Here is a 27,049-nt window from a genome sequence, read left to right as displayed (position 1 = left end):
TTTTAGTAAGAATTTGTCAGAATTTAAGAATTTAGGAAAAAAAAAAAAAAAAAAAACCACTGTGCATAATTTGTATCCATAACGGCCCCAAATCCTCACATTATTTATCCAGTACGGTGCCTATCATATAGGATAAACAAAAATGTATCAAAATTACTATTTACTATTCCACCTCCCACAAATACAATAAAAAGTGATAATAAATTCATATGTACCCCAAAATGACACCTACGAAAACTACAACTCATTCCACAAGAAAAACAAACCCTCGCACAGCTAGAAACAAAATTCATTTTGAAACATAAATAATTTTTATTGTGCAAAAGCAGGATCATCCGCATATTTATTTATCAGTTTTTTCTGTGATTTTTTGCAAAAGAAATATAAATATAAAAAATTATGCACTTTTGCACTTTTGCCCTTCCTATCTCATAGAGCGCCTTGATTAGGTGGTACAGATAGCTGAGCCTGCATCTCCTCCCATCGGTTCCTTGATGCACATGGAGGTGACTAGGAGCAGCGCACCATATGTGTGGGTTCTGCGCTCCTGAACATAGAAGCCCAACGGCTTAGGTAGGTTTAGCGTAGGACCCACCTCATCTGAGACCACCTTGGCGCGGGTAGGCGGGCACAGATGTGTTTTGATCAAAGTATATTGGCTGAGAGTCTCAGATTTTATTACATCAGAGTGAGGGCTTGGTCCATATATAATGCTTGCATTATTTTATTTATTTTTTGTGATTTTTTTGTGAATGTGGCCAGAGAAATCCGTATATTTATTTATCATACCGTGCAGGATGTTTTTATCTTAGTTTTTTCTATGATTTTTTGCAAAAGCAATATAAATATAAAAATATTTAAAAAATATATTAAAAAAAAATGTAAATTTGTTATTGTCATAATTGTACTGATCCGCAGAATAGTTACCATATCACCTATATGCCAAAAATGCAAAACCCCAAAAAGCAATGGTGACACTGCGCCCAGTTATGCTGGATCTTCAGACTTTTCCGAACCTATCAAAGGATAGGAATTTCCTTCTTCCCATTGACCTCACTGAAAAGTGAAGGGTATCGTATGATGAATGCACAGGTTAAAAATCCATTTCCAGCTCCTCATATAACACAAGCCATTATGGAAAGAAAATAATGCACTTTTTCCAGGGACGTCTTTTTCACACAATCCCGCGGCCAAAAGCAACATAAACAAAATTCCAGATGGATTCAGACTCCACAACAAAAAAAAATATAGAAAAAGACGTTGAAACTACGAGAACGGTGCCGTAAAAATGAGGCCGTGGTCACCGTCGAGGCCAATGTCTGACTTGGAGGTGAAAACTCTACGTTATAAGTAACACCTCTAAACAAGTTACCACCGGGAGACCCCCGACTTGTAGGACGCGCAGCTTCAGATAATGAAACATATGGAAACAGTTGCAGTAAAAATGATCCAAGCGCCAGAAGTTAGCAAAACGAGTTTTGTTCTCCGGATTTGGTCAATGAACTGTAGAAGTCTGAATTTCAGGGAACGATCCAGAAAGCATATAATATGTACATGTAGCAGAGCTGAATTTGCTCTACATCTGTCCTGTAATGGTGTATCTTAATAAATCTCTGTGTTAAAAAGGATTGGTCAGCAGGATCAACCCTATCACCATACTGCCTGGTAGTGTTGATCCTGCTGATTAAAACGTTACTGGCCTCGTGAAAATTGGCTGTGGCATGCCCAAGAAGAAAGACTTTTATACTTTATGAGGGCTTCAGTGCACCGAGGGGGTGTGGCCAGCACTGGAAACTGAGGAGCTAAAGTGCACAGTGGAGAAAGGCCCCGCCTCTTGGTGCACTGAAGCCTTTGTTTGTAGAAAAAATAAAAATATTTTTTCCCGGGAACGATTTTTCACAAGACAGGCATCATTTTAATCAAAGGGATCTACCCTACTAGGCAGAATTTCAAGTTTAATAGGGTTGATCCTGCTGACACTTGTCCTTTAAAATAGTGTCATTAAGAGGATTTGTGTACAGCTCTGTAGAAGATGAATGGGGGAAGACTTCATGTCTGCCATAGCCGCCAACTGTACCAAATTTGCCGGGACTGTCCCTGATTTTCAGAGACAGTCCTGGCAAATTCGCATCTGTCCGGGGCTGGAAAGTGGACCGGGCTATTGCAAACTTTGCCCACAAATGGGCTTTTTTGGCGGGTATGAGGCATTTCCGGGCAGGGGCTTATATGCCCCAATTTTGCCAACTCAAATGTTGGTAAGAATGGACTACTATGGAAGCCTCTGGTAAGGGAGACCCTGACGGAGCTGTAAGACTTCTTTTAGGGATTTTCTGTGTTTGACCCAATGCGGATGACTTTGCTTGATGTTGGATATTCTGAGCACTGATCCCAGTCTCACTTTCTGACCCTGTCTTCTGAATTTGGACCTGACATTACCTGCCCATTAACAATATGATATCTTCGGACTATCCCTCCGCTCTCTATCAGAAACCCAACTGTGTAATGTAGACTTTCTGAAGTCCATGATTCTGGGGATCTGACTAGTAAAGTCCAAACTTCCTTGAAGGTACTTTGTATTAAGGTTGACGATTGGAGGAAGCAATCAATGCTTCTTTCATAATCCTTTGTAGCTGTTGAGAGAAGCTGTTAGGTAGCTAAAACGCAGATCCGCAAAATACAGATGTGGTTCATGTGCTTTCCGCATCCATATACAGGTCCTTCTAAAAAAAATTGCATATTGTGATAAAGTTCATTATTTTCTGTAATGTACTGATAAACATTAGACTTTCATATATTTTAGATTCATTACACACAACTGAAGTAGTTCAAGCCTTTTATTGTTTTAATATTGATGATTTTGGCATACAGCTCATGAAAACCCAAAATTCCTATCTCAGAAAATTAGCATATCATCAAGGTTCTCTAAACGAGCTATTAACCTAATCATCTGAATCAACTAATTAACTCTAAACACCTGCAAAAGATTCCTGAGGCTTTTAAAAACTCCCAGCCTGGTTCATTACTGAAAACCGCAATCATGGGTAAGACTGCCGACCTGACTGCTGTCCAGAAGGCCATCATTGACACCTTCAAGCAAGAGGGTAAGACACAGAAAGACATTTCTGAAGGAATAGGCTGCTCCCAGAGCGCTGTATCAAGGCCCCTCAGTGGGAAGTCTGTGGGAAGGAAAAAGTGTGGCAGAAAACGCTGCACAACGAGAAGAGGTGACCGGACCCTGAGGAAGATTGTGGAGAAGGACCGATTCCAGACCTTGGGGGACCTGCGGAAGCAGTGGACTGAGTCTGGAGTAGAAACATCCAGATCCCCCGTGTACAGGCGTGTGCAGGAAATGGGCTACAGGTGCCGCATTCCCCAGGTCAAGCCACTTTTGAACCAGAAACAGCGGCAGAAGCACCTGACCTGGGCTACAGAGAAGCAGCACTGGACTGTTGCTCAGTGGTCCAAAGTACTTTTTTCGGATGAAAGCAAATTTTGCATGTCATTCGGAAATCAAGGTGCCAGAGTCTGGAGGAAGACTGGGGAGAGGGAAATGCCAAAATGCCTGAAGTCCAGTGTCAAGTCCCCACAGTCAGTGATGGTCTGGGGTGCCATGTCAGCTGCTGGTGTTGGTCCACTGTGCTTTATCAAGGGCAGGGGCAATGCAGCCGCTATCAGGAGATTTTGGAGCACTTCATGCTTCCATCTGCTGAAAAGCTTTATGGAGATGAAGATTACATTTTTCAGCACGACCTGGCACCTGCTCACAGTGCCAAAACCACTGGTAAATGGTTTACTGACCATGGTATTACTGTGCTCAATTGGCCTGCCAACTCTCCTGACCTGAACCCCATAGAGAATCTGTGGGATATTGGGAAGAGAAAGTTGAGAGACGCAAGACCCAACACTCTGGATGAGCTTAAGGCCACTATCGAAGCCTCCTGGGCCTCCATAACACCTCAGCAGTGCCACAGGCTGATTGCCTCCATGCCACGCCGCATTGAAGCCTCCTGGGCCTCCATAACACCTCAGCAGTGCCACAGGCTGATGGCCTCCATGCCACGCCGCATTGAAGCCTCCTGGGCCTCCATAACACCTCAGCAGTGCCACAGGCTGATTGCCTCCATGCCACGCCGCATTGAAGCAGTCATTTCTGCAAAAGGATTCCCGAGCAAGTATTGAGTGCATAACTGAACATAATTATTTGAAGGTTGACTTTTTGTATTAAAAACACTTTTCTTTTATTGGTCGGATGAAATATGCTAATTTTTTTAGATAGGAATTTGGGGTTTTCATGAGCTGTTTGCCAAAATCATCAATATTAAAACAATAAAAGGCTTGAACTACTTCAGTTGTGTGTAATGAATCTAAAATATATGAAAGTCTAATGTTTATCAGTACATTACAGAAAATAATAAACTTTATTACAATATGCTAATTTTTTTAGAAGGACCTGTACAGTGGATATAAAAAGTCTACACACCCCTGTTAAAATGTCAGGTTTCTAAACTGTACCACTCAATTGAAAAACAAACTGAAATATTTTAGGTAGAGGGAAGAAAAAATATAAAAATAAAATAATATGGTTGCATAAGTGTGCACACCTTTAAACTAATACTTTGTTGAAGCCCTTTTTTATTTTATTACAGCTCTCAGTCTTTTTGGGTATGAGTCTATCAGCATGGCACATTTTGACTTTGCCCACTCTTCTTGGCAAAAACACTCCAAATCTGCCAGATTGTGAGGGCATCTCCTGGGCACAGCCCTCTTCAGATCACCCCACAGATTTTCACTCGGATTCAGGTCTGGGCTCTGGCTGGGCAATTCCAAAACTTTAATCTTCTTCTGGTGAAGCCATTCCTTTGTTGATTTGGATGTATGCTTTGGGTCGTTGTCATGCTGAGATTTCAGATTTCAGATTTCAGATGTGTTTTTACAAAACGTAGCCTGGCTTGGATGTTTTTCTTGGTAAGAAAAGGCTTACGTCTTGCCGCTCTACCCCATAGCCCAGACATATGAAGAATACGGGAGATTGTTGTCACATGGACCACACAGCCAGGACTTGCCAGATATTCCTGCAGCTCCTTTAATGTTGCTGTAGGCCTCTTGGTCGCCTCCCAGACCAGTTTTCTTTTCGTCTTTTCATCAATTTTGGAGGGACGTCCAGTTCTTGGTAATGTCACTGTTGTGCCATATTTTCTCCACTTGATGATGACGGTCTTCACTGTGTTCCATGGTAGATCTAATGCCTTGGAAAGTCTTTTGTCCCCTTCTCCTGACTGATACCTTCTAACAATGAGATCCCTCTGATGCTTTGGAAGCTCTCTGTGGACCATGGCTTCTGCTGTGAGATGCGACTAAGAACATTTCAGGAAAGACCAAGTAGAGCAGCTGAACTTTATTTGGGGTTAATCAGAGGCAACTTAAATGATGGCCGGTGTATGCTGACTCCTATTTAACATGATTTTGAATGTGATTGCTTAATTCTGAACACAGCCACATCCCCAGTTATAAGAGGGTGTGCACACTTATGCAACCACATTATTTTAGTTTTTTTTGTTTTCTTCCCTCCACCTAAAAGATTTCAGTTTGTTTTTCAATTGAGTTGTACGGTTTATAGGTCACATTAAAGGTGGAAAAAGTTCTGAAATGATTTATCTTTGTCTCATTTTTTTACATCACAGAAACCTGACATTTTAACAGGGGTGTGTAGAATTTTTATATCCACTTTATCTGTTCGGCAAAAAGATAGAACATGTCCTGTACTTTTTAGCAAAATGCAGATGCAACATGGATGACAAAACAGATACAGTCATGCGTCTAAAGGTGGATTTCCAATTAGCAAACACAGGGTAAACCTGCAATACTATTCTGCCATCATTTAAGGGGGATTGCCATCTCTGACTTGAGAACAGGGCTTCATTTGCCTATTGCAGTGTATGGAGAGGTGCCCCTAAATGTGTGGCTTTTTATGGGAGAATGGGACCCGTGGTGGGACCTGCATCTATCAGACTTCTGTACATATCCCATAAAATTCTGTAACACCACAGATAACACAGTGATAACTCTCTAAGTACAGATAATGCAGTAGATGTCATCTGCAGTCCTATGTAACACCACAGATAACACAGTAATAACTCTCTGAGTACAGATAATGCAGTAGATGTCACCTGCAGTCCTATGTAACACCACAGATAACACAATGATAGTTCTCTGAGTATAGATAATGTAGTAGATGTTCCCTGCAGTCCTATGTAACACCACAGATAACAGTGATAACTCTCTGAGTAACGATAATGTAGTAGGTGTCACCTGTGCAACAGGAGCCTCCTTCTAGCGCCTTCTATAACGCGACCCGGGTGTAGGAATGCCGAGTGGTATAGTGCGGCCTAAAATGTCTCTTTATGTGTGTCACGGTGCTCCTACCTGGATATGGCTGGACCCCAGGCTTTGGCTCCAAAGCAATAAATATGGGGAATAATTGAGATGAAGTTCAATGGCAGCTTTACGTCAAATAAACGTTTCTTCAAACAGTTTACAGGCTTTGTCTTGGTTCCAGAAGACTTTAGCATTAAACTGGCAGGCAAACTCCACTCTGCTATATCTGTTTCTCTCTGACTCTGCTGTACTGACAGGCTTGCTGTATAACTCAGCTTCTTCTGTATGCTGCACTTATCTCTTTAGTCTGACTCTAAATTATGCCAGGGAACTTTCCTCCTGGCTTCTGAGGCTCTAAGCTTTGGCCTCCATGGCCAGCAGAGCTTAGGGTGCTTTGGCTGGCGTGGGCACGTCCAGCAGAGACATGCCCCTGCACACCTGTCCCCTAGCTGGGGGTAAGTTAGACTGACTAGAACTTCTGCCCCACCCCTCCTGCAGGAAGTAGGACTCGCCCACTCCCCTACAGAGGGGTGTTAGATAGGAATGGTAAGTTCCATTCTCTCTAAGTACAGCTCTACCGGGTTTGCGGCCACCTGCTGGTGAACCATATTTGAGACATACCCTGGGTAAGGTTTATCAAATTGTTTATTTACAGATGCCTATGCAGGCGTTGAACCTATCTTGTCCCAGGTGAAAATTTAATACTTCACTTTTATTATTATTTGGGTTAAAATCTTTATTTAATTTTACTTAACGAACCAAATAATAGAAAAAGATTAAAAATACAGTAAACACTCCACTGCGTGGTCAAATGATGCTCAGTGAGTCAAGAGGGAGACACGTGCGCTATCTCTCACCCCTGTCACTTATAGGCAGTTGGCTGCCTTCATGTCGCTTGCAGTGACACCTTCATCTAGGCTAAGTTGTGGGAGCTGAACTCACTCTTCCTACTTCTAATACAGCACATGGATGATACCATCTGTTAGCTGACCTCTGTCTATCCCTTTGGTGGTGCACACTGCGCACATAACATTCACGGTTTGAATACCGTATCACACTGCTAAACTACTCTAGCTTTGATAAGTAGGCCGGCCGGACTACTGCTAACTAACTGACAGTGGAGTGGATCGCTGATTGAAAAGCTAAATCTGCCCCCCAAAATAAAGGTGAAGTATTACATTTTCACCTGGGACAAGATAGGTTCAACGCCTGCATAGGCGTCTGTAAATAAACTGCTGGTGAACCAGGCACATTACATGAACAGTTACATAACATTAGAAATGCACAGGGTGGCTGCATAAGATGACATGAGGTTAGACCAATAAAGACAGTAGCAAGGTGCAGAAGTGGTAACACCACAGATAATGTAGTAGATGTCACCTGCAGTCCTGTGTAACACCATAGATAACACAGTGATAACTGTCTGAGTATAGATAATGTAGTAGATATTACCTGCAGTCCTATGTAACACTACAGATAACACAGTGATAACTCTCTGAGTACAGATAATGTAGTAGATGCCCCCTGCCGTCCTATGTAACACCACAGATAACACAGTGATAACTTTCTGAGTACAGATAATGTAGTAGATGTCTGCTGCAGTCCTATGTAACACCACAGATAATACAGTGATAACTCTCTGGGTACAAATAATGTAGTAGATGTCACGTGCAGTCCTGTGTAATACCACCGATAACACAGTGATAACTCTCTGGGTACAAATAATGTAGTAGATGTCACGTGCAGTCCTATGTAACACCACAGATAACACAGTGATAACTCTCTGAGTACAAATAATGTAGTAGATGTCACCTGCAGTCCTGTGTAACACCACCGATAACACAGTGATAACTGTCTGGGTACAAATAATGTAGTAGATGTCACGTGCAGTCCTGTGTAATACCACCGATAACACAGTGATAACTCTCTGGGTACAAATAATGTAGTAGATGTCACGTGCAGTCCTATGTAACACCACAGATAACACAGTGATAACTCTTTGAGAACAGATTACATAGCAGATGTCACCTGCAGTCCCATGTAACACCATAGATTACACAGTGATATCTCTGATAACTTGTTCTAGTTCTCTTGCCTCACTTTCAGTTGAATGTTACTTCGGAGGTCTTTCGCTGGTTCATCTGAAATTAATCCCAAAATGGTAAAATGGAATTGTTCTTTCTTAAAGGTATGCATAGGTGAATAGGAAGGAGCCATCCCATTTAAGTGAATTGGGACAGGGGACATATATTTACACTTGCTCACTCCTGCATGGTGAGCAGGCAAGTAATTAGTAAGGAGAACAGAGCGCTCGCATGAGCACTGCATTATCTTCACACAGCTGTCTGGCAAGTGTACCTTTTAAACATGCTTAGGAAGATAGCTAAGCCTGTCACACATCTGCAACTAACTTTTTCAGGACAAGAGCCCCTTATCACAGCAAAGAATATAGAAACAGGGCGTTGGAGGAAACCTCTGGGTGGGTACTATTTCTACAGTATTATAAAGACCAGTTGATATACGTCATGACTATTGTAGGCTAGACCAACGTTACTCATGATTTCTGGGTAAAATGTATGCAAATTATCATGTCATCTCATTATCATGTTTCTATCTTTCTTTCTGAAGCTTACTGTGAATCTGAACTTTTTGAGAAATTCAGTACGAATTGCGAATCGGCAGAATTGATTCTCTCATCCTTAGTATGTATGAATTTAGGGGGCTAATCGGTGTTCTGTATTAATTTTTGGGTCTGGTGGTCTGTATTAAGAAATAAAATTTATTTTTGAAAACTGATTACAATGTCACAAAAATTATTGAGGCCTTTCTCATCCCACTGTTCTCACCACTAGTGAAAATAAGTGCTCAGTAACGCTCAAATAATAACTCTATATGGTTTCCGATGCCACAGTGTAAGTTTAGAATATGGTGGGGCAAAGTATTGGAGGAACCAAGGCTATTACCCCTTTTGCTCTCCATCAAAAGAGAAACTCAAGGTCCTGGCCATATCCCACAGGAGAACAAGTCAATGAATTTTTAGATTTTTTGATCAGTAATGATCTTCAGAATACAGCAATTTATTATCCCAATGGACTTATAAGGTGGATGAAAAATAATAGATGATATATTAACTACTAATTGCTGTGATTTGCAGCAGAAAACACATACATTTTTCAAATGTTTAATCTCATTTACCATTTTAAGACAAGCACTGGACTTTCTGAAAATCGACTTTACCTTCAGAAGAACAAAGATGTCAACAAATGAGGCAGGAGGCACCATGTATCATGCTGATAAAAGTCATGAATATTGAAAAAAATACAACATAGAAATGAGAGCATCAATTACCAGACTCAATAGAAACACTTTCTCTGATTACAGGCGGCTCAGTAAATGATCATTAATTTGAAGCATAAAGCTGTGATTGTCGAGAAACAGAGCCCGAGTGTTGCAACGTACGAGCCGCTTCTAGTTCTTAAGCTGCACACATTAAAAATTCATTAGCCGACTGCTTTATTGGTCGAGCAATTAAAATGTTCAGTCATTCAAGAACGGAGACCTCATTTAGATTTGATGTTGTGAAAACGGGAAGCCGTCTTCCCTTGTGTCCCATGTCTCTGAAGGGAATGTCAAAGAATGTAGAAATATTGCATTGATAATTATTCTATGTTGGGTGGAATGTATGGAACATTGTCACATGGGTCAAAGGAGAGAGTAGTTCCCCCTCTGGTGAATGAAATTTGACCACATATTGTCATATTAAGTTGTTCATTCATCTGAATGGCCAAGTAATAAAATATAAGTGTAAATTTCCTTATAGAGGTAGTCCAGGGTTTTGATATTCATGGTCTGTCCTATGATTCCAGAATCATCTCCAGAAGGCCTAACTGCTTCCAAGAAACCCCAGTCCAAAACTGTCTTCACAAAACCTCAGTTAGGAAGTGTCTCTGTACCAACTCAAAGCTCACTTGGTGAAGGTTTCTCTTTACAGGCCCAATGGACACAATCAACCAGACATCTGATGACACGTCCTAACTTATTTTAAGTTTCTCTGCTTTTCTCCAAGATTCTTCTTCACCATATTCTCATACAGTAGGAGCAAAAAGTAAGTGAAGACACAAATCTCATTGTCCATGAACACAGTACAGAATGATGTCCTATAAATATTCTTCTGAATAAATTCCTTCACATTCCAAGGACCTCATTAGAGATGAGCGAATTTAATATTTCATATTTTGAAACTCGTTCATACTTTGTTTGTTGGTTAAAGGTGAATTGCATTATGGATTCCGTTACCATGGACCATAACGCAATTCTATGATAGAATGCATAACGGAATGCCTTTGGAGGCATTCCGTTATTCATTTCGTCGTAATAGAAGTCTATGGGCTGCAAAACGGATCCGTTCCGTTTCCGTTATGTAAGGGAGTCCTCTGCTGCATAACGGAAACGGGACAGATCCGTTTTGCAGCCCATAGACTGCATTCCGTTATGCATTCCGCCATAGAATTGCGGTATGGTCCGTGGTAACGAAATCCATAACGCAATTCACCTTTAACCAACAAAACAAAGTGTGAACGAATTTCAAAATATGAAATTCGCTCGTCTCTAGACCTAATGAATCATCAGAATGAATCACGCAGTCTATCTTTCTAGATTGCACAGACTAGTAGAGCACTTGAAAGCCCAAAGAGGAACAGGATGTATTGATGGTTGAGCTCTTGTTGTCCTTCGCTGTGGACAGGGAATGTTTTTCTGTTTATTGAAGGTCTTTCTAAAAATAACTAATGAGCCCAATAAAAGGAACAAATCTGCTGGCATTACAGTCGACTTAGGTCATTGCTCCTGTAGAGCCCTATTCTAAATGAGGTCTGGAGGTTAGATAAATAAACCTCAAATTAGGATGGAAAATGGCAACCAGACGTGGCTAAATGTGGCCCTTGTGTTCATGTAAACAGGCAATTAGAGAAGCAGTCACGAAAGAGAAAAACACTTCACCTGATGGGAAGGATCTCCACCCTGGCTTCAAAGGAAGCATCTTGGTGCTTGAAGTGGATCTGTCAGCTGATTACAGCATATGCTGCCCTATGTAAGACTAGCATATTACATCTACAAGTCCAAATTAATGTCCCCTCTAAGACTTCATAGCTAGTGATGGGACAGTTTTGGACCTGGGTGCTGTCTCCTCTCAGCCAGGTGATACAGAACTGCCTCAAATAAATATTAACCCCTCAGTAAACACCTATTTTGTAGTAATTTAATGGTGCTATTTTGGAGTAGATGTAATTTATTGAAAAAACTAATTTTGGGGATGGGAGGCAGTATAATTAATATGATAACAACAGAAGGTTATTGTCTGCATCCCAGATGGTCTAGGATCTTGAAGGGGTAACCCCTTCAAGGCACTGGGCCACCAGGAATGCAGACAATAACCTCTGCCATAAAATTGGATAATTTTATCATATCTTGGGCGCTGTTATCATGCCCAAATGGCTATAAAATTGAAGGTGTCAATGCCAGCATCCTGGGTGGTCTAGGGCAGTAAAGAAGAAAAGTCAGAATAACTGGTGGTCTAGGAACAGTAAAGAGAGTAAAGTTAATTCTAAGATCCCCGTTATAGAAAAGTAGAGATGAAAACTTTAGATCTGAAGACAAGTGATTACCCTAGATCAGGAACCTGACCACTGATGGTTCAACTTCCTGCCCCCAACCACCTTCAGTGATCATAGTATAGGGAGGGGATATAGGTGAATGTGTAGCGGTAATTGCATGGCCACAGAGTTCTCTATATGATCAGGCAGAATGATTCATGAGTGCTCTTCACAGCTATGAAGCAAGAGCTCAGGGAGAGGAGCTTAGAGGGAACAGAGCTTTGTAGTCTTATCTACCAAAACGGCACATTCAGCTAATAAGAGTGCAGTGGACTCTTACTTATGAGTCCACTGTGTTCATGAGTGGTCTTCTCATCCCACCACTCCCATCTTTCCCCATCCCTCAGGACAGTGCTCTGTATGCAGATATATTCAGCAAACTGTCAACTACCGTGAGAGACAACGTAATACGGGAGGGAGGAAAGAGTTGGTTTGGCAAAATTGACTGTATTCTCCATTGTGCTTACTAGTCAAACGGCAGAAACATTTTTAGGCATCTATAACGGCTTGCATGATTTTGCCCAAATATGGCAAAAAAGCCACAAATTCCACTGTAGACTTTTATAACATAAAAAAATCAACTGTGTGACCATGACCTTAATTAGCCTTGGACAATATACCAGCTACCGTATGTTACCAATGTGTGCCTTCACCTCTAAACAGTTTAACACAATTAACCAATTTGGGAGTCTCTTTCCCACTCATCTTGTTCGTAGACTCCTTGAGGAAACTCCATTATGTGAAGCAATGTGCTTTACTATATTTCATTACACATATTAACTCACATAGGACACACCTAATTACCAATTAGTTCTAACATTGCAGTCACATGAAACATGAAGTGTTAGTATAATATACAGTGCCTGGCTGACCATATATACAGTACAGACCAGGGCTGCGTTAACCGATGGTGCAGTTCTCTCGGGGCCACTTATGGTAGCGCCATATTTAACTGTGTTTGTGATACGAATACAGCTGAAAACTATGGTGGAGAGAGATGATAGTCTTCCTCCCAATACTCACTCATACAGACAACGGGATACTGTAGACCTACAGCCAACCAGACACACACTGAACTTCAGCATCCCAAAACAGGAGATGCAATGACATCACTAAATTGCATTGTTTATGTTGAGTAGAGTTGAGCGAACACCTGGATGTTCGGGTTCGAGAAGTTCGGCCGAACATCCCGGAAATGTTCGGGTTCGGGATCCGAACCCGATCCGAACTTCGTCCCGAACCCGAACCCCATTGAAGTCAATGGGGACCCGAACTTTTCGGCACTAAAAAGGCTGTAAAACAGCCCAGGAAAGAGCTAGAGGGCTGCAAAAGGCAGCAACATGTAGGTAAATCCCCTGCAAACAAATGTGGATAGGGAAATGAATTAAAATAAAAATTAAATAAATAAAAATTAACCAAAATCAATTGGAGAGAGGTTCCATAGCAGAGAATCTGGCTTCCCGTCACCCACCACTGGAACAGTCCATTCTCAGATATTTAGGCCCCGGCACCCAGGCAGAGGAGAGAGGTCCCGTAACAGAGAATCTGTCTTCATGTCAGCAGAGAATTAGTCTGCATGTCATAGCAGAGAATGAGGCTTCACGTCAGCCACCACTGCAACAGTCCATTGGCATATATTTAGGCCCAGCACCCAGGCAGAGGAGAGAGGTCCCGTAACAGACAATCTGTCTTCATGTCAGCAGAGAATTAGTCTGCATGTCATAGCAGAGAATGAGGCTTCACGTCAGCCACCACTGCAACAGTCCATTGGCATATATTTAGGCCCAGCACCCAGGCAGAGGAGGGAGGTCCCGTAACAGAGAATCTGTCTTCATGTCAGCAGAGAATTAGTCTGCATGTCATAGCAGAGAATGAGGCTTCACGTCAGCCACCACTGCAACAGTCCATTGGCATATATTTAGGCCCAGCACACACACAGGCAGAGGAGAGAGGTCCCGTAACAGAGAATCTGGCTTCATGTCAGCAGAGAATCAGTCTGCATGTCATAGCAGAGAATGAGGCTTCACGTCAGCCACCACTGCAACAGTCCATTGGCATATATTTAGGCCCAGCACACACACAGGCAGAGGAGAGAGGTCCCGTAACAGAGAATCTGGCTTCATGTCAGCAGAGAATCAGTCTGCATGTCATAGCAGAGAATGAGGCTTCACGTCACCCACCACTGCAACAGTCCATTGGCATATATTTAGGCCCAGCACACACACAGGCAGAGGAGAGAGGTCCCGTAACAGAGAATCTGGCTTCATGTCAGCAGAGAATCAGTCTGCATGTCATAGCAGAGAATGAGGCTTCACGTCAGCCACCACTGCAACAGTCCATTGGCATATATTTAGGCCCAGCACACACACAGGCAGAGGAGAGAGGTCCCGTAACAGAGAATCTGGCTTCATGTCAGCAGAGAATCAGTCTGCATGTCATAGCAGAGAATGAGGCTTCACGTCAGCCACCACTGCAACAGTCCATTGGCATATATTTAGGCCCAGCACACACACAGGCAGAGGAGAGAGGTCCCGTAACAGAGAATCTGGCTTCATGTCAGCAGAGAATCAGTCTGCATGTCATAGCAGAGAATGAGGCTTCACGTCAGCCACCACTGCAACAGTCCATTGGCATATATTTAGGCCCAGCACACACACAGGCAGAGGAGAGAGGTCCCGTAACAGAGAATCTGTCTTCATGTCAGCAGAGAATTAGTCTGCATGTCATAGCAGAGAATGAGGCTTCACGTCAGCCACCACTGCAACAGTCCATTGGCATATATTTAGGCCCAGCACCCAGGCAGAGGAGAGAGGTCCCGTAACAGACAATCTGGCTTCATGTCAGCAGAGAATCAGTCTGCATGTCATAGCAGAGAATCAGGCTTCACGTCACCCACCACTGCAACAGTCCATTGTCATAAATTTAGGCCCAGCACTAGTGTTGAGCGGCATGTCCCATATTCGAATTCGCGAAATTTTGTGAATATTCGAAAGAATATTCGTAAAATATTCGCGATTATTCAAATTCGTTATTATTTCGCATATGCGATAATTCGAATTTTCGCATCGCATAATACATATGCTATGCAAAATTCACATGTGCGCTAATGAAATCGCCTTACGAAGATTCGCAACTCAATTCAATCACTAATGTATGAATGCAATGCCCTTTGCCCCTGTTCTGGGACAAGTGTAGATATTCGCATGTGCGCTAATAAAATCGCCTTACGAAGATTCGCACCTCAATCACTTTCTAGGGAATGTGAGACTTTTGGGAATCAATCGAGATACAGTGGGGGGTGATGACAGTAGTTGACAGAGTACAGATCAATGTAATCTGTAAGGTGGAAAGTAAAATAAAAAATACGAATATTCGTAAATCGAATTTTACGAAGTTCTACGTATTCGCGAATATGGTGCTATACTATATGAATGCACAGGCCTTTGCCTCTCTGTTCTGGGGACAAGTGTAGATATTTGCTTTTGCGTTAATAAAATCGCCTTATGAAGATTCGCAGCTCAATTCAATCACTAATGTATGAATGCAAAGCCCTTTGCCTCTGTTCTGGGACAAGTGTAGATATTCGCATGTGCGCTAATAAAATCGCCTTACGAAGATTCGCAACTCAATTCACTAATGTATGAATGCAAAGCCCTTTGCCTCTGTTCTGGGACGTGCCGATATTCGCATGTGCGCTAATAAAATCGCCTTACGAAGATTCGCGCCTCAATCACTTTCTAGGCAATGTGAGTAAGATCTGAGCTGTTGGACCTTTGGGAAACAATCAATTATATGTGTACTGTAATTTTGTGGGGGGGGGGGGGAAAACAAAAAACGAATATTCGTTTTTACGAATATATAGCACTATATTCGAAATATTCGCGAAATCGCGAAGTTGCGATATTCGCGAAAAAAATTTGCTTTTCGAATATTCGCGCTCAACACTACCCAGCACCCAGGCAGAGGAGAGAGGTCCCGTAACAGACAATCTGGCTTCATGTCAGCAGAGAATCAGTCTGCATGTCATAGCAGAGAATGAGGCTTCACGTCAGCCACCACTGCAACAGTCCATTGGCATATATTTAGGCCCAGCACCCAGGCAGAGGAGAGAGGTCCCGTAACAGACAATCTGGCTTCATGTCAGCAGAGAATCAGTCTTCATATCATAGCAGAGAATCAGGCTTCACGTCACCCACCACTGTAAGAGTCCATTTTCATAAATTTAGGCCCAGCACACAGGCAGAGGAGAGAGGTCCCGTAACAGAGGATCTGGCTTCATGTCAGCAGAGAATCAGTCTGCATGTCATAGCAGAGAATCAGGCTTCACGTCACCCAACATTGGAACAGTCCATTGGCATATATTTAGGCCCCGGCACCCAGACAGAGGAGAGGTTCATTCAACTTTGGGTAGCCTCGCAATATAATGGTAAAATGAAAATAAAAATAGGATTGAATGAGGAAGTGCCCTGGAGTCCAATAATATATGGTTAAGGGGAGGTAGTTAATGTCTAATCTGGACAAGGGACGGACAGATCCTGTGGGATCCATGCCTGGTTCATTTTTATGAACGTCAGCTTGTCCACATTGGCTGTAGACAGGCGGCTGCGTTTGTCTGTAATGACGCCCCCTGCCGTGCTGAATACACGTTCAGACAAAACGCTGGCCGCCGGGCAGGCCAGCACCTCCAAGGCATAAAAGGCTAGCTCTGGCCACGTGGACAATTTAGAGACCCAGAAGTTGAATGGGGCTGAACCATCAGTCAGTACGTGGAGGGGTGTGCACATGTACTGTTCCACCATGTTAGTGAAATGTTGCCTCCTGCTAAAACGTTGCGTATCAGGTGGTGGTGCAGTTAGCTGTGGCGTGTTGACAAAAGTTTTCCACATCTCTGCCATGCTAACCCTGCCCTCAGAGGAGCTGGCCGTGACACAGCTGCCTTGGCGACCTCTTGCTCCTCCTCTGCCTTGGCCTTGGGCTTCCACTTGTTCCCCTGTGACATTTGGGAATGCTCTCAGTAGCGCGTCTACCAACGTGCGCTTGTACTCGCGCATCTTCCTATCACGCTCCAGTGCAGGAGGTAAGGTGGGCACATTGTCTTTGTAGCGTGGATCCAGCAGGGTGGCAACCCAGTAGTCCGCACAGGTTAAAATGTGGGCAACTCTGCTGTCGTTGCGCAGGCACTGCAGCATGTAGTCGCTCATGTGTGCCAGGCTGCCCAGGGGTAAGGACAAGCTGTCCTCTGTGGGAGGCGTATCGTCATCATCCTGCCTTTCCCCCCAGCCACGCACCAGTGATGGACCCGAGCTGCGTTGGGTGCCACCCCGCTGTGACCATGCTTCATCCTCATCCTCCTCCACCTCCTCCTCATCCTCGTCCTCCTCGTCCTCCAGTAGTGGGCCCTGGCTGGCCACATTTGTACCTGGCCTCTGCTGTTGCCAAAAACCTCCCTCTGAGTCACTTCGAAGAGACTGGCCTGAAAGTGCTAAAAATGACCCCTCTTCCTCCTCCTCCTCCTCCTCCTCCTGGGCCACCTCCTCTTCCATCATCGCCCTAAGTGTTTTCTAAAGGAGACATAGAAGTGGTATTGTAACGCTGATAACGGTGTCATCGCCACTGGCCATGTTGGTGGAGTACTCGAAACAGCGCAACAGGGCACACAGGTCTCGCATGGAGGCCCAGTCATTGGTGGTGAAGTGGTGCTGTTCTGTAGTGCGACTGACCCGTGCGTGCTGCAGCTGAAACTCCACTATGGCCTGCTGCTGCTCGCACAGTCTGTCCAGCATGTGCAAGGTGGAGTTCCACCTGGTGGGCACGTCGCATATGAGGCGGTGAGCGGGAAGGCCGAAGTTACGCTGTAGCGCAGACAGGCGAGCAGCAGCAGGATGTGAACGCCGGAAGCGCGAACAGACGGCCCGCACTTTATGCAGCAGCTCTGACATGTCGGGGTAGTTGTGAATGAACTTCTGCACCACCAAATTCAGCACATGCGCCAAGCAAGGGATGTGCGTCAAATTGGCTAGTCCCAGAGCTGCAACGAGATTTCGCCCATTATCACACACCACCAGGCCGGGCTTGAGGCTCACCGGCAGCAACCACTCGTCGGTCTGTTGTTCTATACCCCGCCACAACTCCTGTGCGGTGTGGGGCCTGTCCCCCAAACATATGAGTTTCAGAATGGCCTGCTGACGTTTACCCCGGGCTGTGCTGAAGTTGGTGGTGAAGGTGTGTGGCTGACTGGATGAGCAGGTGGAAGAAGAGGAGGAGGAAGCCGAGAAGGAGGAGGTGGCAACAGGAGGCAAAGAATGTTGCCCTGCGATCCTTGGCGGCGGAAGGACGTGCGCCAAACAGCTCTCCGCCTGGGGCCCAGCTGCCACTACATTTACCCAGTGTGCAGTTAGGGAGATATAGCGTCCCTGGCCGTGCTTACTGGTCCACGTATCTGTGGTTAGGTGGACCTTGCTACAGATGGCGTTGCGCAGTGCACACTTGATTTTATCGGATACTTGGTTGTGCAGGGAAGGCACGGCTCTCTTGGAGAAGTAGTGCCGGCTGGGAACAACATACTGTGGGACAGCAAGCGACATGAGCTGTTTGAAGCTGTCTGTGTCCACCAGCCTAAATGACAGCATTTCATAGGCCAGTAGTTTAGAAATGCTGGCATTCAGGGCCAGGGATCGAGGGTGGCTAGGTGGGAATTTACGCTTTCTATCAAATGTTTGTGAGATGGAGAGCTGAACGCTGGCGTGTGACATGGTTGAGACGCTTGGTGACGGAGGTGGTGGTGGTGGTGTTGGTGGTACATCCCCTGTTTGCTGGGCGGCAGGTGCCAACGTTCCTCCAGAGGCGGAGGAAGAGGCCGAGGCGGCAGCAGCAGAATAGGCCGAGGCGGCAGCAGCAGAAGAGGTAGCAGGGGGAGCCTGAGTGACTTCCTTGGTTTTAAGGTGTTTACTCCACTGCAGTTCATGCTTTGCATGCAGGTGCCTGGTCATGCAGGTTGTGCTCAGGTTCAGAACGTTAATGCCTCGCTTCAGGCTCTGATGGCACAGCGTGCAAACCACTCGGGTCTTGTCGTCAGCACATTGTTTGAAGAAGTGCCATGCCAGGGAACTCCTTGAAGCTGCCTTTGGGGTGCTCGGTCCCAGATGGCGGCGGTCAGTAGCAGGCGGAGTCTCTTGGCGGCGGGTGTTCTGCTTTTGCCCACTGCTCCCTCTTTTGCTACGCTGTTGGCTCGGTCTCACCACTGCCTCTTCCTCCGAACTGTGAAAGTCAGTGGCACGACCTTCATTCCATGTGGGGTCTAGGACCTCATCGTCCCCTGCATCGTCTTCCACCCAGTCTTGATCCCTGACCTCCTGTTCAGTCTGCACACTGCAGAAAGACGCAGCAGTTGGCACCTGTGTTTCGTCATCATCAGAGACATGCTGAGGTGGTATTCCCATGTCCTCATCATCAGTAAACATAAGTGGTTGTGCGTCAGTGCATTCTATGTCTTTCACCGCTGGGGAAGGGCTAGGTGGATGCCCTTGGGAAACCCTGCCAGCGGAGTCTTCAAACAGCATAAGAGACTGCTGCATAACTTGAGGCTGAGACAGTTTCCCTGGTATGCATGGGGGTGATGTGACAGACTGATGGGGTTGGTTTTCAGGCGCCATCTGTGCGCTTTCTGCAGAAGACTGGGTGGGAGATAATGTGAACGTGCTGGATCCACTGTCGGCCACCCAATTGACTAATGCCTGTACCTGCTCAGGCCTTACCATCCTTAGAACGGCATTGGGCCCCACCATATATCGCTGTAAATTCTGGCGGCTACTGGGACCTGAGGTAGTTGGTACACTAGGACGTGTGGATGTGGCAGAACGGCCACGTCCTCTCCCAGCACCAGAGGGTCCACTAACACCACCACGACCATGTCCACGTCCGCGTCCCTTACTAGATGTTTTTCTCATTGTTATGGTTCACCACAACAACAAATATATTATTTGGCCCAATGTATTGTATTCAAATTCAGCGGGATATAAATTTGAGGCCTAGTATTTAGGCGCTGGGTCACCGGTATGGATTTAGTGACAGAATTAGACTTGGAAATGCACAGAAGCGTGTGTGTGAAGTTATTCTGAATGACCCTATGTGCACCTTGAATATTATATACCCTTTTAGGGATAGATTTCAAATAGCTCTGATATAGCAGAAACCACTAAATTATGAAATTGCTAAATTGGGAATTGTATTTCAACCCAGAACAAGAAATGTGCTTGAACGGACACTAAATAACTCGCCCAGCTACAGCACTAAGGACAGATTTAGCTGGATATAAATTTGAGGCCTAGTATTTAGGCGCTGGGTGACAGGTATGGGTTTAGTGACAGAATTAGACTTGGAAATGCACAGTAGCGGGTGTGTGAAGTTATTCTGAATGTCCCTATGTGCACCTTCAATATGATCTACCCTTTTAGGGATAGATTTCAAATAGCTCTGATATCGCAGAAACCACTAAATTATGAAATTGCTAAATTGGGAATTGTATTTCAACCCAGAACAAGAAATGTGCTTGAACGGACACTAAATAACTCGCCCAGCTACAGCACTAAGGACAGATTTAGCTGGATATAAATTTGAGGCCTAGTATTTAGGCGCTGGGTGACAGGTATGGGTTTAGTGACAGAATTAGACTTGGAAATACACAGTAGCGGGTGTGTGTGAAGTTATTCTGAATGACCCAATGTGCACCTTGAATATTATATACCCTTTTAGGGATAGATTTCAAATAGCTCTGATATAGCAGAAACCACTAAATTATGAAATTGCTAAATTGGGAATTGTATTTCAACCCAGAACAAGAAATGTGCTTGAACGGACACTAAATAACTCGCCCAGCTACAGCACTAAGGACAGATTTAGCTGGATATAAATTTGAGGCCTAGTATTTAGGCGCTGGGTGACAGGTATGGGTTTAGTGACAGAATTAGACTTGGAAATACACAGTAGCGGGTGTGTGTGAAGTTATTCTGAATGACCCAATGTGCACCTTGAATATTATATACCCTTTTAGGGATAGATTTCAAATAGCTCTGATATAGCAGAAACCACTAAATTATGAAATTGCTAAATTGGGAATTGTATTTCAACCCAGAACAAAAAATGTGCTTTGACGGACACTAAATAACTCGCCCAGCTACAGCACTAAGGACAGATTTAGCTGGATATAAATTTGAGGCCTAGTATTTAGGCGCTGGGTGACAGGTATGGGTTTAGTGACAGAATTAGACTTGGAAATGCACAGTAGCGGGTGTGTGAAGTTATTCTGAATGTCCCTATGTGCACCTTCAATATGATCTACCCTTTTAGGGATAGATTTCAAATAGCTCTTATATAGCAGAAACCACTAAATTATGAAATTGCTAAATTGGGAATTGTATTTCAACCCAGAACAAGAAATGTGCTTGAACGGACACTAAATAACTCGCCCAGCTACAGCACTAAGGACAGATTTAGCTGGATATAAATTTGAGGCCTAGTATTTAGGCGCTGGGTGACAGGTATGGGTTTAGTGACAGAATTAGACTTGGAAATGCACAGTAGCGGGTGTGTGAAGTTATTCTGAATGTCCCTATGTGCACCTTCAATATGATCTACCCTTTTAGGGATAGATTTCAAATAGCTCTGATATAGCAGAAACCACTAAATTATGAAATTGCTAAATTGGGAATTGTATTTCAACCCAGAACAAGAAATGTGCTTGAACGGACACTAAATAACTCGCCCAGCTACAGCACTAACGACAGATTTAGCTGGATATGAATTTGAGGCCTAGTATTTAGGCGCTGGGTGACAGGTATGGGTTTAGTGACAGAATTAGACTTGGAAATGCACAGTAGCGGGTGTGTGAAGTTATTCTGAATGACCCTATGTGCACCTTGAATATTATATACCCTTTTAGGGATAGATTTCAAATAGCTCTGATACAGCAGAAACCACTAAATTTTTAAATTGCTAAATTGGGAATTGTATTTCAACCCAGAACAAAAAATGTGCTTTGACGGACACTAAATAACTTTCCCAGCCACAACAGGACAGCGGTAACGAGAGATTTAGCGGGATATAAATTTGAGGCCTAGTATTTAGGCGCTGGGTGACCGGTATGGATTTAGTGACAGAATTAGACTGGGATATGGCCAAAAAATAACCACACTATTGCTGGTTAAATGCACTTGGTGATGGGCGCAGCTTGCCCCTGATGTAGTATATGGCCAAAAAATGAACAGACTATTGCTGGTTAAATGCACTTGGTGTCACAGCTTGACCAACCACACTACTGAGGGTTAAATGCACTTGGTGACGGGCGCAGCTTGCCCCTGATGTAGTATATGGCCAAAAAATGAACAGACTATTGCTGGTTAAATGCACTTGGTGACGGGCGCAGCTTGCCCCTGATTTAGTATATGGCCAAAAAATGAACAGACTATTGCTGGTTAAATGCACTTGGTGTGATAGCTTGACCAACCACACTACTGAGGGTTAAATGCACTTGGTGACGGGCGCAGCTTGCCCCTGATGTAGTATATGGCCAAAAAATAAACAGACTATTGCTGGTTAAATGCACTTGGTGTGACAGCTTCACCCTGATGTAGGCTTTAGCCAAAAAACAAACGCACCATTGAGGGTTAAATGCACTTGGTGACAGGCGCAGCTTGCCCCTGATGTAGTATATGGCCAAAAAATAAACAGACTATTGCTGGTTAAATGCACTTGGTGTGACAGCTTCACCCTGATGTAGGCTTTAGCCAAAAAACAACCACACCATTGAGGGTTAAATGCACTTAGTCGCAGCTTGTGCTGGCGCACCACAAGACACAAAATGGCCGCCGATCACCCCAGAAAAATGTGACTGACAAACGGTCTGGGCAGCCTAAAAACAGTGAGCAATTGAGGATCAGCAGCTCAATGATCCACAGCTGCAGATCGATCAGTTAATCAAGTCCTTTGGAGGAGTTAATCTGCCTAATCTCGCCCTACTGTCGCAGCCGCAACCTCTCCCTACGCTAATCAGAGCAGAGTGACGGGCGGCGCTATGTGACTCCAGCTTAAATAGAGGCTGGGTCACATGGTGCTCTGGCCAATCACAGCCATGCCAATAGTAGGCATGGCTGTGATGGCCTCTTGGGGCAAGTAGTATGACGCTTGTTGATTGGCTGCTTTGCAGCCTTTCAAAAAGCGCCAAGAAAGCGTCACAAAAGCGCGAAGAAAGCGACGAACACCGAACCCGAACCCGGACTTTTACGAAAATGTCCGGGTTCGGGTCCGTGTCACGGACACCCCAAAATTCGGTACGAACCCGAACTATACAGTTCGAGTTCGCTCATCCCTAATGTTGAGCTGTTGACTAGATGGGAGAGGAAAAGAGGCTCCTCTGCTTTTAATGGGATTTGGTGATTTTCTTTATTTTTGGAGGTGTAAACTCTGCAGAGAAACTTGTTGGGTATAAGAAGTCGTCATGGCGGTTTGGTCCAGATAGAGAAGATAAGGGAACATTGTCTCCAATATGAGAAAGCATCAAAACTTTTCCATTCATTTGTACAAAAATATTGTCCCAAATAGATAGAATTTATAATGTGTGGAGACACTGGAAGACATTGAACATATTTCAGAATGGGGTAAGGGCATTTTGGATTGTATCCACTAATGCATACATGGACCTAGTCCCTATTGTGACCAAGAGTGTAACTCCCAGTTCTGATCATTAACCCCTTCAGTACTGAGCCACTTTTCACCTTAAATCCCAGGCCGATTTTTGTAAATCTGACATATGTCACTTTATGTGGTTAGAACTTTGGAATGCTTTTACTTATCTAAGCCATTCCGAGATTGTTTTCTCGTGACTAGGGATGAGCGAACTCGAACTGTATAGTTCGGGTTCGTACCTAATTTTGGGGTGTCCGTGACACGGACCCGAACCCGGACATTTTCGTAAAAGTCCGGGTTCGGGTTCGGTGTTCGTCGCTTTCTTCGCGCTTTTGTGACGCTTTCTTGGCGCTTTTTGAAAGGCTGCAAAGCAGCCAATCAACAAGCGTCATACTACTTGCCCCAAGAGGCCATCACAGCCATGCCTACTATTGGCATGGCTGTGATTGGCCAGAGCACCATGTGACCCAGCCTCTATTTAAGCTGGAGTCACATAGCGCCGCCCGTCACTCTGCTCTGATTAGCGTAGGGAGAGGTTGCGGCTGCGACAGTAGGGCGAGATTAGGCAGATTAACTCCTCCAAAGGACTTGATTAACTGATCAATCTGCAGCTGTGGATCATTGAGCTGCTGCTCACTGTTTTTAGGCTGCCCAGACCGTTTGTCAGTCACATTTTTCTGGGGTGATCGGCGGCCATTTTGTGTCTTGTGGTGCGCCAGCACAAGCTGCGACCAAGTGCATTTAACCCTCAATGGTGTGGTTGTTTTTTGGCTAAAGCCTACATCAGGGTGAAGCTGTCACACCAAGTGCATTTAACCAGCAATAGTCTGTTTATTTTTTGGCCATATACTACATCAGGGGCAAGCTGCGCCTGTCACCAAGTGCATTTAACCCTCAATGGTGCGTTTGTTTTTTGGCTAAAGCCTACATCAGGGTGAAGCTGTCACACCAAGTGCATTTAACCAGCAATAGTCTGTTTATTTTTTGGCCATATACTACATCAGGGGCAAGCTGCGCCCGTCACCAAGTGCATTTAACCCTCAGTAGTGTGGTTGGTCAAGCTATCACACCAAGTGCATTTAACCAGCAATAGTCTGTTCATTTTTTGGCCATATACTAAATCAGGGGCAAGCTGCGCCCGTCACCAAGTGCATTTAACCAGCAATAGTCTGTTCATTTTTTGGCCATATACTACATCAGGGGCAAGCTGCGCCCGTCACCAAGTGCATTTAACCCTCAGTAGTGTGGTTGGTCAAGCTGTGACACCAAGTGCATTTAACCAGCAATAGTCTGTTCATTTTTTGGCCATATACTACATCAGGGGCAAGCTGCGCCCATCACCAAGTGCATTTAACCAGCAATAGTGTGGTTATTTTTTGGCCATATCCCAGTCTAATTCTGTCACTAAATCCATACCGGTCACCCAGCGCCTAAATACTAGGCCTCAAATTTATATCCCGCTAAATCTCTCGTTACCGCTGTCCTGTTGTGGCTGGGAAAGTTATTTAGTGTCCGTCAAAGCACATTTTTTGTTCTGGGTTGAAATACAATTCCCAATTTAGCAATTTAAAAATTTTGTGGTTTCTGCTGTATCAGAGCTATTTGAAATCTATCCCTAAAAGGGTATATAATATTCAAGGTGCACATAGGGTCATTCAGAATAACTTCACACACACCCGCTACTGTGTATTTCCAAGTCTAATTCTGTCACTAAACCCATACCTGTCACCCAGCGCCTAAATACTAGGCCTCAAATTTATATCCAGCTAAATCTGTCCTTAGTGCTGTAGCTGGGCGAGTTATTTAGTGTCCGTTCAAGCACATTTCTTGTTCTGGGTTGAAATACAATTCCCAATTTAGCAATTTCATAATTTAGTGGTTTCTGCTATATCAGAGCTATTTGAAATCTATCCCTAAAAGGGTAGATCATATTGAAGGTGCACATAGGGACATTCAGAATAACTTCACACACCCGCTACTGTGCATTTCCAAGTCTAATTCTGTCACTAAACCCATACCTGTCACCCAGCGCCTAAATACTAGGCCTCAAATTTATATCCAGCTAAATCTGTCCTTAGTGCTGTAGCTGGGCGAGTTATTTAGTGTCCGTTCAAGCACATTTCTTGTTCTGGGTTGAAATACAATTCCCAATTTAGCAATTTCATAATTTAGTGGTTTCTGCTATATCAGAGCTATTTGAAATCTATCCCTAAAAGGGTATATAATATTCAAGGTGCACATTGGGTCATTCAGAATAACTTCACACACACCCGCTACTGTGTATTTCCAAGTCTAATTCTGTCACTAAACCCATACCTGTCACCCAGCGCCTAAATACTAGGCCTCAAATTTATATCCAGCTAAATCTGTCCTTAGTGCTGTAGCTGGGCGAGTTATTTAGTGTCCGTTCAAGCACATTTCTTGTTCTGGGTTGAAATACAATTCCCAATTTAGCAATTTCATAATTTAGTGGTTTCTGCTATATCAGAGCTATTTGAAATCTATCCCTAAAAGGGTAGATCATATTGAAGGTGCACATAGGGACATTCAGAATAACTTCACACACCCGCTACTGTGCATTTCCAAGTCTAATTCTGTCACTAAACCCATACCTGTCACCCAGCGCCTAAATACTAGGCCTCAAATTTATATCCAGCTAAATCTGTCCTTAGTGCTGTAGCTGGGCGAGTTATTTAGTGTCCGTCAAAGCACATTTTTTGTTCTGGGTTGAAATACAATTCCCAATTTAGCAATTTCATAATTTAGTGGTTTCTGCTATATCAGAGCTATTTGAAATCTATCCCTAAAAGGGTATATAATATTCAAGGTGCACATTGGGTCATTCAGAATAACTTCACACACACCCGCTACTGTGTATTTCCAAGTCTAATTCTGTCACTAAACCCATACCTGTCACCCAGCGCCTAAATACTAGGCCTCAAATTTATATCCAGCTAAATCTGTCCTTAGTGCTGTAGCTGGGCGAGTTATTTAGTGTCCGTTCAAGCACATTTCTTGTTCTGGGTTGAAATACAATTCCCAATTTAGCAATTTCATAATTTAGTGGTTTCTGCTATATCAGAGCTATTTGAAATCTATCCCTAAAAGGGTATATAATATTCAAGGTGCACATTGGGTCATTCAGAATAACTTCACACACACCCGCTACTGTGTATTTCCAAGTCTAATTCTGTCACTAAACCCATACCTGTCACCCAGCGCCTAAATACTAGGCCTCAAATTTACATCCAGCTAAATCTGTCCTTAGTGCTGTAGCTGGGCGAGTTATTTAGTGTCCGTTCAAGCACATTTCTTGTTCTGGGTTGAAATACAATTCCCAATTT

At 44.0% G+C, this 27,049-nt stretch overlaps 1 protein-coding gene across 1 annotated transcript in view; it reads right to left on the bottom strand.

Moving 5' to 3' along the window:
* LOC122938326 (alkylglycerol monooxygenase-like) overlaps positions 1–27,049 on the bottom strand; it is a 184,247-nt gene that overhangs the window by 45,473 nt on the left and 111,725 nt on the right. The gene's annotated exons all lie outside the window — the stretch shown is intronic.

This window comes from Bufo gargarizans, chromosome 5 (genome assembly GCF_014858855.1).
Source record: "Bufo gargarizans isolate SCDJY-AF-19 chromosome 5, ASM1485885v1, whole genome shotgun sequence".
NCBI classification, from domain to species: domain Eukaryota; kingdom Metazoa; phylum Chordata; class Amphibia; order Anura; family Bufonidae; genus Bufo; species Bufo gargarizans.
Note: the sequence above shows the minus strand (reverse complement) of the source record. Positions and strands in the feature narration are given on the sequence as shown.